This window comes from Adiantum capillus-veneris, chromosome 21 (genome assembly GCF_014529385.1).
Source record: "Adiantum capillus-veneris isolate H3 chromosome 21, ASM1452938v2, whole genome shotgun sequence".
NCBI classification, from domain to species: Eukaryota; Viridiplantae; Streptophyta; class Polypodiopsida; order Polypodiales; family Pteridaceae; genus Adiantum; species Adiantum capillus-veneris.
In genome coordinates this window covers 139,875,689-139,889,603 of record NC_140951.1, presented here as the reverse complement: position 1 = coordinate 139,889,603, position 13,915 = coordinate 139,875,689, and positions in this window count along the sequence as shown.

Here is a 13,915-nt window from a genome sequence, read left to right as displayed (position 1 = left end):
ATGTATAACTTGATTACACACTTTGAGTGGACTGAGGCATGTGAAGAATCCTTCATGAATCTTAAGCAAGCTCTCACCTCAGCTCCAATATTGAAAGCACCAAATTGGAATAAGATATTCCACATACATGTAGATGCTTCCAATTTTGCCATAGGTTGTATACTAGCTCAACCAGGAGACGGGAGAATCAATTTTCCTATTTCTTATGCTAGCCGACAGTTGAACATGGCAGAAAAGAATTACTCTACCAGAGAAAGGGAAGGATTAGGAATGATCTATGCCATTAAAAAATATAGACATTACCTATTAGCCAACAAGTTTGTGTTCTTTGTGGATCACCAAGCTTTGTTGTACTTGGTCAGTAAGCCATGCAACAAGAAGAATAGTGAGATGGTTCATCACTCTTCTAGAATTTGATTTCAATGTGGTTGTAAAAAAGGGCACTACACATCAACGAGCAGATCATTTTTCAAGGATTGTTTCAGGAGAATCACCTAAAGGGGTAAACGATAATCTACCAGATGCCTATTTTTTCTCCATGGAAATGATAACTCAATGGTTGGAAAACATGGTATCATTGATGAAAATAGCTCAAGTGAATTCACAAATACCACTTCCTATTACAATCGGATTAATTGAGTAATCAGTTATGTATCAATTACTAGCTGGTAGGCTATACAAAAGAAGTTGAGATGGAATATTGCTCTTATGCATTAATACTAAAGAGAAAAACCAATACCTAAGTCAAGCACATATTACCATAGTAGGACTTCACTTTGCGGAAGAGCAAACTATGAGACAAATTTTGAGACTTCGAGTATTTTGGCCAACTATAAGGAGTGATGTTCGCTATTTTGTAAAGGACTGTCCTCAATGTCAAAAACAGACACCCATACCTCACGTAACATTGTTCCAAATGTCCAATGTTCCTAAGTGGAGTAACTATCTAGTTACTTACTTATCAAGCCGAACATTTCCTGAGGATATGAGTAAACACCGTCTAAGAGCAATTGAAACTGAAGCAAGAGACTATGCTCTTATTGGAAACCAATTGTATCGTAGAGGTAAGGATCAACATTTGCATCTTTGTGCAAATGAAGACGAATATATTCCAATTATAGAAACACAAGCACATGCCGGATTAGCTGAATGTCACTTTTCTAGTGACAATCTTGATGGCAGGCATATGGTGGCCAACACTTTTTGCAGATGCCAAAGAATATTTTCGAAGGTGTGATGCTCGTCAACGAGAAAAAATGCCAATACATGTAGATAGAATGCCCCTAAGATCAATGATGGGAGCTAGAGCTTTCACAAAATGGGGTATAGACTTTGTTGGGCCAATACAGCCACCTGCTTAAAGAACCCAAGCTCAATATATCATTGTAGCTATGGATTATCTGACTAAGTGGGGTGAGGCTAAAGAAACTCAAAAGAATGATGCCATGACCACTACCACATTCTTATATGAGTATGTATTCACAAGATATGGACTGCCAATAGAAATTGTCAGTGATCGAGGAACTCATTTCCTCAATGAGGTAATCGAGTATTTGCTTAATGAGTTTATGGTCATCCATAACAAGTCAGCTCCCTATCACCCATAAGCAAACATACAAGCTGATCATACGAACAAGATTCTTAGCTCGGTTTTGCCTAAAGTGGTTAGTTCAGGAAGAACAGACTGGGAAACGAATCTCCATGCTACTCTATGGGCTTATCAAGTTTCATTCAAAACAACTTTAAATGCTACACCGTTTAACCTTGTTTATGGTCTTGATGCCATAGTGCCAATAGAATTTCTATTGCCGACACTAAGGGTAGCAAAGGATCCTGAGTGGACTTGACATGAAATACTTGAAGATTTAGAAAAGCTAGATGAGCAAAGGCTAACTACTGTAGCTCACATCTATGCACAAAAGCGGAAGCAAAAACAATTTTTTGATTCCCATCTCATTAAAAAAACCTTCAAAAAAGGGGACTTAGTTTTAATCTATTCCCTTAAGCAACACATTCCCAAGTTTAAGAAAAAGGGAAACGAACCTTTTATCATTGAATATGTATCTCCAAGTGGAGCAGTTAAGTTGTCCATACTAGATGGTGAACCAGTGGCTAATTGGATTAGTGGATGTCGATTAAAGAAATACAATTTGTCGCTAACCAATGAATTGCTAGAAAGACTGCATGCAGCCAAGCAAAGAAAGATAAAACGACAGAAATTTATTGATGAAGCCCAAGAAGAACCTCGGCTTCGAGTGCTCAAAAGGAAAGCTGCTCTTAAGAATCAACAAATACCTATTCTCATCAACACGCTGGAAATAGATACCCGACAATGGGAATTGCCGAAAGATGCAGTGTCAACAGAAAATGAATGGCTAGATGGAATGGACCTTCGCATCAAAGTAGATCTTAACTATTATAGCACAAATGCTTTGGTTGATACACGAGCTAGAGTAAATGCAATCAATTATTCCACGTACAAGAAAGAAACAACTCAGTCATTGATAGCAGGAATAGCGATTATCAAAGGATGCAACAAGAACCCAACACCAACATTGGGAGTAGTGAACTTGAACGTGATAGTACATGGATGTTCATATCCTCATCAGTTTGTATGCTTACCAGATGAACACATGAATGAGACGACGATCCTTGGAACTCCTTGGATGTGGACATACAAAGCTGTACCAGATTGGGATACAAATCAGCTCAAGCTATCACCTAAAGGCGGGCAACTCATTGTTCCAATTGCATCAAGCAAGGAGGTATAGAAAGGAAGCAATCAGCAGACCAAACCACCAAGTAATCAATCTTCTCCATCCTATTGACAAGCAAATGCTACGAGTGGCATGCAAGGAGTCAGACAAATTTGGGTACCGAAAGCACAGCTTAAGGATAAAACAATTCAAATCTGGGTGCCCAAAACATCATCGACAATACCAAAGATGGTTCCAAAGGTCAAAACACAGAGACAAGCATCTCCGAGCAAGGAACCTAACACGAAATGGGTTTGGAAGAAAAAACAAATTAGACATTTTTTGTTGCAAGCTGGTTCTAGACATGATATAGAGCCTCTGAGAGATATGGGGTAATTTGGATCAAACAATGTGACAGTTAACTCAAAATTTGTACAATAGAGCCTTTAGTGCATTTTTTGACAAAATTTGAGATTCTCTTGATCTTTTGGGCTCATACTTTGACATATGGCATGTGATAGATATGTACAAGTGATAGGTAAAGTGACAAAATAATTTTCAAGTCAAATGTGCACAAAAGTAAATAATGATAATTATTAAATACAGTCATATTTTTACATGAAAAGATACTTTTTTGACCTACACATCTTCATTACACCTAAAAAAAGTCCTAAAATGAATTTGCTAAGATTTGGTCATGTCGGTATCACTTTGTGCTCTTGTCAACTCTGAAATCAACGATTTTTTGTTACTATTGGTGTGTAAAGTTTTTTGTCACTTTTGAAGCCATGGACTTGTCCACTACATAGTATTGATGCTGCTCATCCAGTTTGGGCTCATTCGGAGTCAGTTTGACTTTATATGTCAAATTTGACACTGTGTTCCTTCGAGTTGTTTCCTGTTGTGGAGTCAGAATCCAATTCTGCATGTGACAAAAACCTAGATTATTTACTTGGGACCCCCTCGACCCCTGCCGCATAGTCATCTAATGATATGTAAGTGTTCTACTATCTAGGGTCATGCTGCAGTTCAAGTCTCGTCCAATTCGGTTGAGCTAACAGGCCGTTATGGTCGTTTTTGTGTTGTAGACATTCATACATAGCTGGGATTCTAGGGTTTTCTTGGGCCTAGACTTGCTACTCGGCCATATAGAAACGTTCTTTGATAAGTTTAGAAATTACCCCTCATGTCTTGTGTGAGACGATGCTGAAAATTGGCAAATGTGGACTCGAGAAATCGCGCGCGAAGCAGAGCTCTCTTCTCCAAGACTGACAAGTGGAAATGAGGAGATTTTGGGCTACCTTGGATATCTATACTCGGACTTCCCGAAACTATTTTCCCTAGATTCCCCTGTTAGTCCTACTGGACCGTGAAATATATGTTAGACTCAAAAATTTCCCCAGTCGGAGTCCGTTAGCTCATTCTGAAAGAATTTGCAGAAACAAGCCTTAGCGTCCTAATTTACGCTTTCCGCTTCCGTTTGTCGCTTTGATTGAAATTTTGTGTGCCTATCCATCTTGTTCTTCTAATCATCAACATATCTTCAATTTCTCCATCTGAGCTCATTTGCTATTTATTATTAATTTTTGACTTGCTTATTGAAAAAATCAAAGAAAATAATAAAATGCACTAAAAAAGGAAATTGGAAAATCAACAATTAAGAAAATCCATTGGAGAACACTATTTCATTTCTCTTTGATGGATTTCTCCATTTTTAAGTTTCTATATCAAGAAAAGTTGATGAAAATAAGCAAGAAAGGCTATTTTTGATGTATTTTTTGATAGTATATACACTATTTACACTCATCAGGGAGATGTTATCAGTTGAAATTTCGTTGTTGATGATTTTTAAGGGCATTATTAGGTATTTGAAAAACAAAATACACATTAACATCCAACTTTTTTCCTCCCTCTTCAAACAGCCCTTAATTACTGAAGTTTCCTTCCACCCCTCCTAGATGGAGTACTCCGGAACGACTGTGTGCATGGGTTGAACAATTGTGTCTATGCATAGCCGTGATTGTCTCTATCATTCTTTGAAGGTCAATGCAATTCAAACTAGTATGCAGTGCAAGAGGTGGGTCTTGAATAGTTAACTCAAGGGTTTTCGTGGTCGCTGTTTCCTATTGATGTGTCCTAAATAGCAAATTCTGTAATTTGTGTGTTCTTTGTCTGATTGTACCATCTGAATGACTAGTATCAATGATGACGGTTGCTGAGCTTTAAATCTCCACTAGTATCTTGGTTTTTTCTTGATGAACTGTTGTGGTTGAGTGTTAGACCCAATTGGAGTCCGTTAGCTCATTCTAAAAGAATTTGCAGAAACAGGCCTTAGTGGCCTAATTTAGGTTTTCCGCTTCCGTTTGTCGTTTTGATTGAAATTTTGTGTGCATGTTCATCTTGTTCTTCTAATCATCAACATATCTTCAATTTCTCCATCTGAGCTAATTTGCTATTTATTATTAATTTTTGACTTGTTTATTGAAAAAATCAAAGAAAATAATAAAATGCACTAAAAAAGGAAATTGGAAAATCAACAATTAAATCCATTGGAGAACACTATTTCATTTCTCTTTGGTGGATTTCTCCATTTTTAAGTTTCTATATCAAGAAAAGTTGATGAAAATAAGCAAGAAAGGGTATTTTTGATGTATTTTTTATAGTATATACACTATTTACACTCATTAGGGAGATGTTATCAGTTGAAATTTTGTTGTTGATGATTTTTAAGGGCATTATTAGGTATTTGAAAAACAAAATGCACATTAACATCCAACTTTTTTCCTCCCTCTTCAAACAGCCCTTAATTACTGAAGTTTCCTTCCACCCCTCCTAGATGGAGTACTTCGGAACGACTGTGTGCATGGGTTGAACAATTGTGTCTATGCATAGCCGTGATTGGCTCTATCATTCTTTGAAGGTCAATGCAATTCAAACTAGTATGCGGTGCAAGAGGTGGGTCTTGAATAGTTAACTCAAGGGTTTTCGTGGTCGCTGTTTCCTATTGATGTGTCCTAAATAGCAAATTCTGTAATTTGTGTGTTCTTTGTCTGATTGTACCATCTGAATGACTAGTATCAATGATGACGGTTGTTGAGCTTTAAATCTCCACTAGTATCTTGGTTTTTTCTTGATGAACTGTTGTGGTTGAGTGTTAGACCCAATTGGAGTCCGTTAGCTCATTCTAAAAGAATTTGCAGAAACAGGCCTTAGTGGCCTAATTTAGGTTTTCCGCTTCCGTTTGTCGTTTTGATTGACATTTTGTGTGCATATTCATCTTGTTCTTCTAATCATCAACATGTCTTCAATTTCTCCATCTGAGCTAATTTGCTATTTATTATTAATTTTTGACTTGTTTATTGAAAAAATCAAAGAAAATAATAAAATGCACTAAAAAAGGAAATTGGAAAATCAACAATTAAATCCATTGGAGAACACTATTTCATTTCTCTTTGGTGGATTTCTCCATTTTTAAGTTTCTATATCAAGAAAGTTGATGAAAATAAGCAAGAAAGGGTATTTTTGATGTATTTTTTATAGTATATACACTATTTACACTCATTAGGGAGATGTTATCAGTTGAAATTTTGTTGTTGATGATTTTTAAGGGCATTATTAGGTATTTGAAAAACAAAATGCACATTAACATCCAACTTTTTTCCTCCCTCTTCAAACAACCCTTAATTACTGAAGTTTCCTTCCACCCCTCCTAGATGGAATACTCCGGAATGACTGTGTACATGGGTTGAACAATTGTATCTATGCATAGCTGTGATTGGCTCTATCATGCTTTGAAGGTCAATGAAATTCAAACTAGTATGCGGTGCGTGAGGTGGGTCTTGAATAGTTAACTCAAGGGTTTTCGTGGTCGCGGTTCCCTGTTGATGTGTCCTAAATAGAAAATTCTGTAATTTGTGTGTTCTTTGTCTGATTGTACCATCTGAATGACTAGTATCAATGATGACGGTTGCTGAGCTTTAAATCTCCACTAGTATCTTGGTTTTTTCTTGATGAAATGTTGTGGTTGAGTGTTTTTAGACTTAACTTTCCAATGTTTCATCGGCTTTACAGTTTGTGGAGAAGACAAATGCTCCTTTTTCCTCCAAACCCATCTAGTGCTAGTTTCTCTTTTGAAAGATGTTTTGCTCTGAGTTTTCAGATGTGAACCTTTTATTAGCATGGTAGATGAGTTTTTAGGCACCCAAATATGAGACGAATTGTCCTTGATTTGTGCTTTTGATACCCATATTTGCTTGACTCCTTGCATGCTGCTTGTAGCATTTGCTTGTCTAGAGGTTGTTTTAGATTGATGACTCCCTTGTTTCTTCTGTGGGTCACCTCTTTTCCATTCCTCTTTGCTCGGTGTAATTGGAACAATGAGTTGTCCTCCTTTAGGTGATAGCTTGAGTTGATTGGTATCCCAATCTGCAACTGCCTTGTATGTTCACATCCATGAGATTCCAAGAATCATTGTTTCATTCATATGTTCATCTGGTATGCATACAAATTGATGAGGGCATAAACATCCATGTACTATCACATTCAAGTTGACTACTCCCAATACCGATGTTGGGCTTTTGTTGCATCCTTTAATAGCAGATATTCCAGATGCTAAAGACTGATTCGTCGCTTTCTTGTAAGTGGAATAGTTGACTGCATTCATTCAAGCTCCGGTGTCTACCAGTGCATTTGTGCTATGATTCTTCAGCCAAAAATAAGATTTTTTTTTTTTATATGGTGTTAGCGGATGATGGTTCTGTAGGCTTTGTCAACCTAACTTTCAGTTCATCTATGTTGTTAGCAGCAAGCTAACCCATGTAATATTTTTTGGGAGTTTTACTGTAAAAACACTTATTCTTTTGGTAAATCAAGAATATTGTAACTCCTATTTTCCAGGTGGATATTGTAATCAATGAGCTGGGGATCTAATCTTCCAGATTCTATCAACTTATCCTTAGTTAGAGCTCTGAGATTATTAGTTTTTGACCAAAGAAACCTTGGCTAAGGTATAAAAGCCAATTTTTGTAAGTTATTTTTAAGTTTTGGATTCTAGAAACACAGCATGAGCTAACAGTGCTCACGTCTCTCTTTCTCGTGCTTCCTACTCCCTTCTCGTTGTCACATTGCAGTGCCGTCTGTTACATTGCAACCACAGGTAAGAGCTCTACGCATTGATGTAAACATATCATGGTAAATTGTAGCTTTTGGCGTTGCCGACCCACGACCTAATTTCGTCATAAGTAGGAATTTAAGTTAGGAAATTACAAAGTAAGCATAGACGGGGTATTCGGGCATCATTGCTAAGCATTTAGACGCATTCGGGTGTCAAAAACGACCAGTCAAAAACTCACTGGCTGTTAATAATTGTGATTTTTGCTCTTCATCAAACGTGAGAGTTGATCCCATAAGCATGTGTGCTTAGGTCTTATATACATGTCCTAGAAGTTTCGTAACATTCGGATGTTGTTTGATGCTATAAGGGTTATGATTTGTCTGTCGATTAGCGATTAGCTTTTGATGACTTTGGTCATTTCAGTGTAACTTGTGTTAGATGCAAGTTGTCTATTGTTTTTCAAGAGATTGACACCCTCTTGTAGCCTCTATGCACTAGTCGAGTCAGCTTCGTCCCATGGATTGACAATTATGTTCGTGATTCTCGCTATGTCTACAATAAGATAGGAGTGAGGTTAGAAACCCATCCCACATTTGACGCCGTTTCCGATGACAAATAGAACTAAACTGGGAAAAACAAGAGCGTCTTGTGTAGTTTTCCTTTAACTTCTTCTAGGATCACATAGATTAAAACTTTCTCTTTACAACCGCATAGCTTAAGAGTGTCATCTTTTGCTGTGTAGAGGTAGCTTGGGAGTAGATTGTACTTGCTAAGTACCTTGTACGATTGTAGGATCGTAGGATTAGGTAAGGATTGATGGACAAGATAAGTCTTAAGATCAATGATCAAGAAACCATAAAAAACAAAAAAACAAATGTTTGTGGACACTTTCCACAACCAAATTTGAGGTAAATTCTCAAGAGTTTGCAAAACCTAAGATTATTTACATTTTCTTGAGAATTTAGGCGAAATTAAGTTTTGACTTGACTCACACGCTTAAAACATGTCATAAAAAGACTGCCCATTGAAAAAGTTACAAAAAGTGTTCATTTTAGGCCAAAAGTGAATAATCGCGATTATTTACTTTCAGCTCAAAATTGATCAAGGTTAATACCAAAGACTATGCATGATTACAAATATGTTTTGTAAAGACTCATAGAGTTTGGATCACAAAACATACCAAAAACTTGATAAAAAAATGAAATCTGTAGTGATTGTCGAGAAATTGAGTTTGACTTGCTAAATCTTGCTCAAATTTAGTGAAACTTGACTCAAAGGCTTAGATTGAAGTGTTTAACATGTGTATATGCTCAAATGACCAAAAAGATGAAAAAATTTACCAAAAGTAAATAATTATGATTATTTACTTTCAGCCCATTTTTCAACTTTTTTAATCAACTAAGCATACCACAAGTTTTATCATGTTGTATTGAGCACTCATATAAAATTTGGTAACATTTGGATCATTAAAGAGGAAATTGTGGCCAGATTTGAAAAGTCAGTCTCTGCAGACACAAAACTGTTGTGGCAAATTGAGCAGAATTTATCCAAACTTGGTAAGACTTGGCTAGGGAGCTTAAGTTGTGTTGCTTGACCAGTTTGTATCAACATTTTGGCAAAAAGTTACAAAAAATGCCAAAAGTTAATAATCACGATTATTTATATCTGCTTCAGAATTGAACATTTTACGCAATTGAGTATACCACAAGGTCAAGCATATCAAGTAGACTCCACAATTAAAATTTATTCAAACTTGGTGAAAATTGGCCAGGGAGATTAATTTGAGTTGCTTAACCAATTTGTATCAACAATTTGGTAAAAAGTTACAAAAAAATGCCAGAAGTAAATAATTGCGATTATTTACTTCTGCTTTAGAATTGAACATTTTGCACAATTGAGTATACCACAAGGTCAAGCATATCAAGTAGATTCCACAGATCAAATTTGGTGAAATTTGGATCACACAAGTGAGACTTAAGCCAGATTCTTGAAATTAGAGTCTGCAGACACAGTTGATAACTTAGGCAAATCTTGTTCAAACTCAATAAAACTTGTCCAGAGACTTCAACAAGGTGTCGATATGGAAAAACAATTCTAAAAAGTGAGAAAATTCGTGAAAAGTAAATAATTTGATTATTTACTTTTGAGCCCAAGAGACAAGATTTTGGACTTTTGGGCTTGTACAGTGTTAGAACAACATAATTCAAGGCCACTGATCAAGTTTGGATTCCATCGGATCCAAACTAGTACTTGTTAACTTAATTTCCAAGTTGCAGATTAGTCCTTTAGCTCTTTGCAAGGGTATAATTTGAAAGTCTCATTTGCTAACTCACTTAGCTCAGATTGAAGTGATATACATAGACCAATCACAATGGTTAGCAGAAATTGTACAGTCTTTGTAAAAAAAAATTCTAACTTGGTTAAAAATGACACAAGAACCAGATTGCAGGCAAGGAATTGAGAGCTTGACAGAAGTTGAACTCAAGTCAAGTGGAAGAAACAGATAGCAATTCAATCTGTCGGTAAGTAATCTATCCGGGCTTAACAAGTCTATATGAACCTTAGATATGGTCGTATACTAGCAAATCAAGTCATATTTGGAGAGACTGCTAGTAGAGTATCCACCAAAGAGAGTGTGAATCAAGACGATCACTTGGGCACTATCTTTGAAGAAGTCTTAGACACCCATTCCGACTCAACATCTGAAATGTCTTCCTATTCGACTCATTCAGGAACCGGAACAACAATGCGATATAATCACATAATCACCTTTTATAAGACTAATGGCTATGGAGCTCAGGTTTACCTGGATCCTAATGAAGAGTATTCCATTTGCATTGCTGATCATGACATATAATTTGAAGAGGAAATCAGGGCAAACAAACAAGGGAAAATATATAGGGTTAAAAATGGGACTCATTATTTAAAAGTTGAAAACCCTGATGTGGTAGACAAATGGGGATTAGTGGTGAATACCATAATTTCGGATATGGCAACAAAAGAAGGTCCACCGACTTTAGAATTTGAGGGATACGATCAAGTTGATCTGAGACCTTTGAAATGGCTTAGCACGGATACTCCTAGGATCGGAGTCTATTGTTGGGAGGATAGGAATGTCAAGGATATTTTATGGACCTCCCATACCAAATCAGGGCAGTTAACACCCATGAAAATCATCTATATCTTCAAAATCAAAGATAAGGGTTTAGCAGATCTACCAACTTACCTATTTAGGAATTGTTATAGCAATAACTTTGTTATGATGAGTCTTGAGGAGGTAGAACATACCAAATACCAAGGGTACTCTATAAGAGATTGGATACTGGGCCAAGGACCAGAAACTACTCCAAGAGAGGATCTCCACGAGAGATCTTTTGGGAGCACTATTAAAAGATCCAAACCCACCTCATCACAAGGAAAATCGAGTTATATTAAAGCCAGTCCATGTTAGGAAATAAGACGTAGCTAAATAGATAATTGAGTAGATTACTTAATGGAGAGAGACAGATTTATATACATGAGATTATAGAGTAGAGTAGAGAGAGAGAGAGAGTACACACGATATACGTGGTTCACCCAATGTGGGCTACGTCCACGGGAAATCAGCCACTCAATGGCTTTAGTACTTCAAAACAAGAAGTAGTTTACAAAGGGATTATACCCTTAATGGAGCTCCCGCCTTGCTTCACTCTCACCACCTCACACTCACCTTGTTGCATCAACTTCACACTATGAAATGTGTGTAGAAATGGCCTCCTTTTATAAGCCAAAAGGGCTACCCTCTCTTATGAGAGACAGCCATGTGTAGCCGCCCTTGTGCGAATAAGTCCAAATCGGACCCTCCAATCCGCCCATGTGTGGCCGCCCTTGAGAAGACAAGTCCGCTTTTGAATTCAGCCACCGGCCACTGGCCATTGACTTCCGACCACCGGCCATCGGCCATTGACTACCGGCCACCGGCCAACCGACCGGTTGTTTTCCGACCACTTTCCGGCCGCCGTCCGGCCATAATATTCCGGCGAAAAAAAAGTCTCGAGGGCCTCCGCCCCCGAGGCCTTTAAAGGTGCCCCTGATTCTTGTCCGTGAAAATTTTGGTTTCCGGTGAGTGATTTTCCTTCACGCACGATGGCTTCTCCTCATAATGGGGGCCTTACAAATGTGCGCTTTTACCATAGAAAATTACAAGGATAAATCAGGCTCCATACTTAACACTAGGTTGGTAACCTAACAGGACATAAAAGTGTCCTTTCAGGGTTTTGAAAAAAACCTCCAAAACCATAGTAGATCCATTCATTTTGTAAAATCCTTTCATGAGGTTATAGTTCAAGGCCTACTACACATGTAAAAAATAATAAACTTGTAAAATTTCTCATCTTTTGGTCACACCAAGCCTCGAAAGTTGATGGATCATTACATTTTCATCAAAACAGTCATTTCTTACGTTTTGTTGCATAAAAATAAGACTAGGGATTTTTGTAGGACTTGAGAGAAATTCCCTAGTTAACTTCAATGGGTTGGTGATCAGAACATATGATTGCTTCTCACTCACTATTTTTTGTTTTTCCAAAAGAAATAGGTACAAAAAAATTGAATTTTTACCATTCTGCAAACCTATCATCAAAGTTTCTATAGCCACGCTCAATATAAATAATATATGCATGTTTTCTTAGTTCCCTATTGTCCTTTAGGTTCATAAGGAGCCATGGAGCATGTCAAAAGAATAATACATCTCTTACCAAGGGGAATCTTCGGGACAAAGATTAGGTGCTAAATACAGCAAACATGAAAAAACTGGGCTCAACATTATAATTTGTAGAATCCCATAGAAACTATTCAATATCTAGCCAAATTTGATCCTTATGACTAGATATGGTTACTACCTACAAAATGCATGTAGTTATCACAAGAAACTAACAATATTGAAAAAGCTATACTTGATATACTAGAATGTTTCGTTTTCTCTATAATTGAAAAAATCAACCATCGTTGTCTACTATGCAAAATAGGGTATTAGGTGCCCCAAAACTCAAGGAATATTAGCTTTATGTTACAATATGTGACATAGAAAATCAAAACTGCATTTGGATATCATGAAAGCCATCAAAAAAATCATAGAAGAACTAAAATTGGCTAAAAAATAGGATTTGACAATTTTTGTAATTTGGTCATAACTTACAACTTTAACATTTATTTCTCCCTAGAATTATCAGGATATGTTGAGGACTACTACAGATAGTTCTCTAGCATTATAGACCTCACAAACATGAATTCTAGAGCGGTATAGTTGCAAAACGTTGAAAAAAGCCAAAAACAGGACCCATTTTTTCACACAGTTTAGGTTGTGAAATGTTGTGCAAGGACAAGGTTAAAAATGGAATTGATATTCCAAAAAACTGTCGAGTTTTTTTCAGCTCATGAGACAACTTTCTAGACAGATAGCACCTCAAAATCCATTTTGAAACTCTTGACATAATTCAAGGAAAATGGTCACTTAACAGGACATAAAAGTGTCCCATTACCAACCTAGTGTTAACAATCTCCCACTTGGAGACTGATCTCCAAACCAAACCTGTGACTGCTTTCCATTCTGGCTTCTTATCCTTGAATGCCGATTGAAGATGAGCAAAAGCTCAACTTCTCCTTGTTGACCACCTTTGTAAACATGTCTGCAGGATTTTCACTTGTATGCACCTTTCCTAGCTTTAGTTGTCCCTCTTCCAAAAGAGTGCGTATGAAGTGATATCTCACCTCAATGTGCTTTGTCCTTGAATGAAAGGCTGAGTTCTTCGCAACATGGATAGCGCTTTGGCTATCACTGTACAAGTCACAATTGTCTTGTTTGAATCCAAGCTCTTCTAAGAATCTGTGAAGCCACAGAATTTCTTTGCTTGCCTCCGTCATTGCTACATACTCTGCTTCCGTGGTAGAAAGTGAAACCAGTTTCTGCAGCTTTGAAGCCCAGCTTACTGCTGTGCCTCCAACCGTGAACACATAGCCAGTAGTGCTCCTTCGAGTATCTTTGTCACTTGCCATATCTGCATCAGCATACCCTTCTAGAAAAATATCAGTTCCTCCAAAATACAAAGCATTTGTTGTTGTCCCTTTT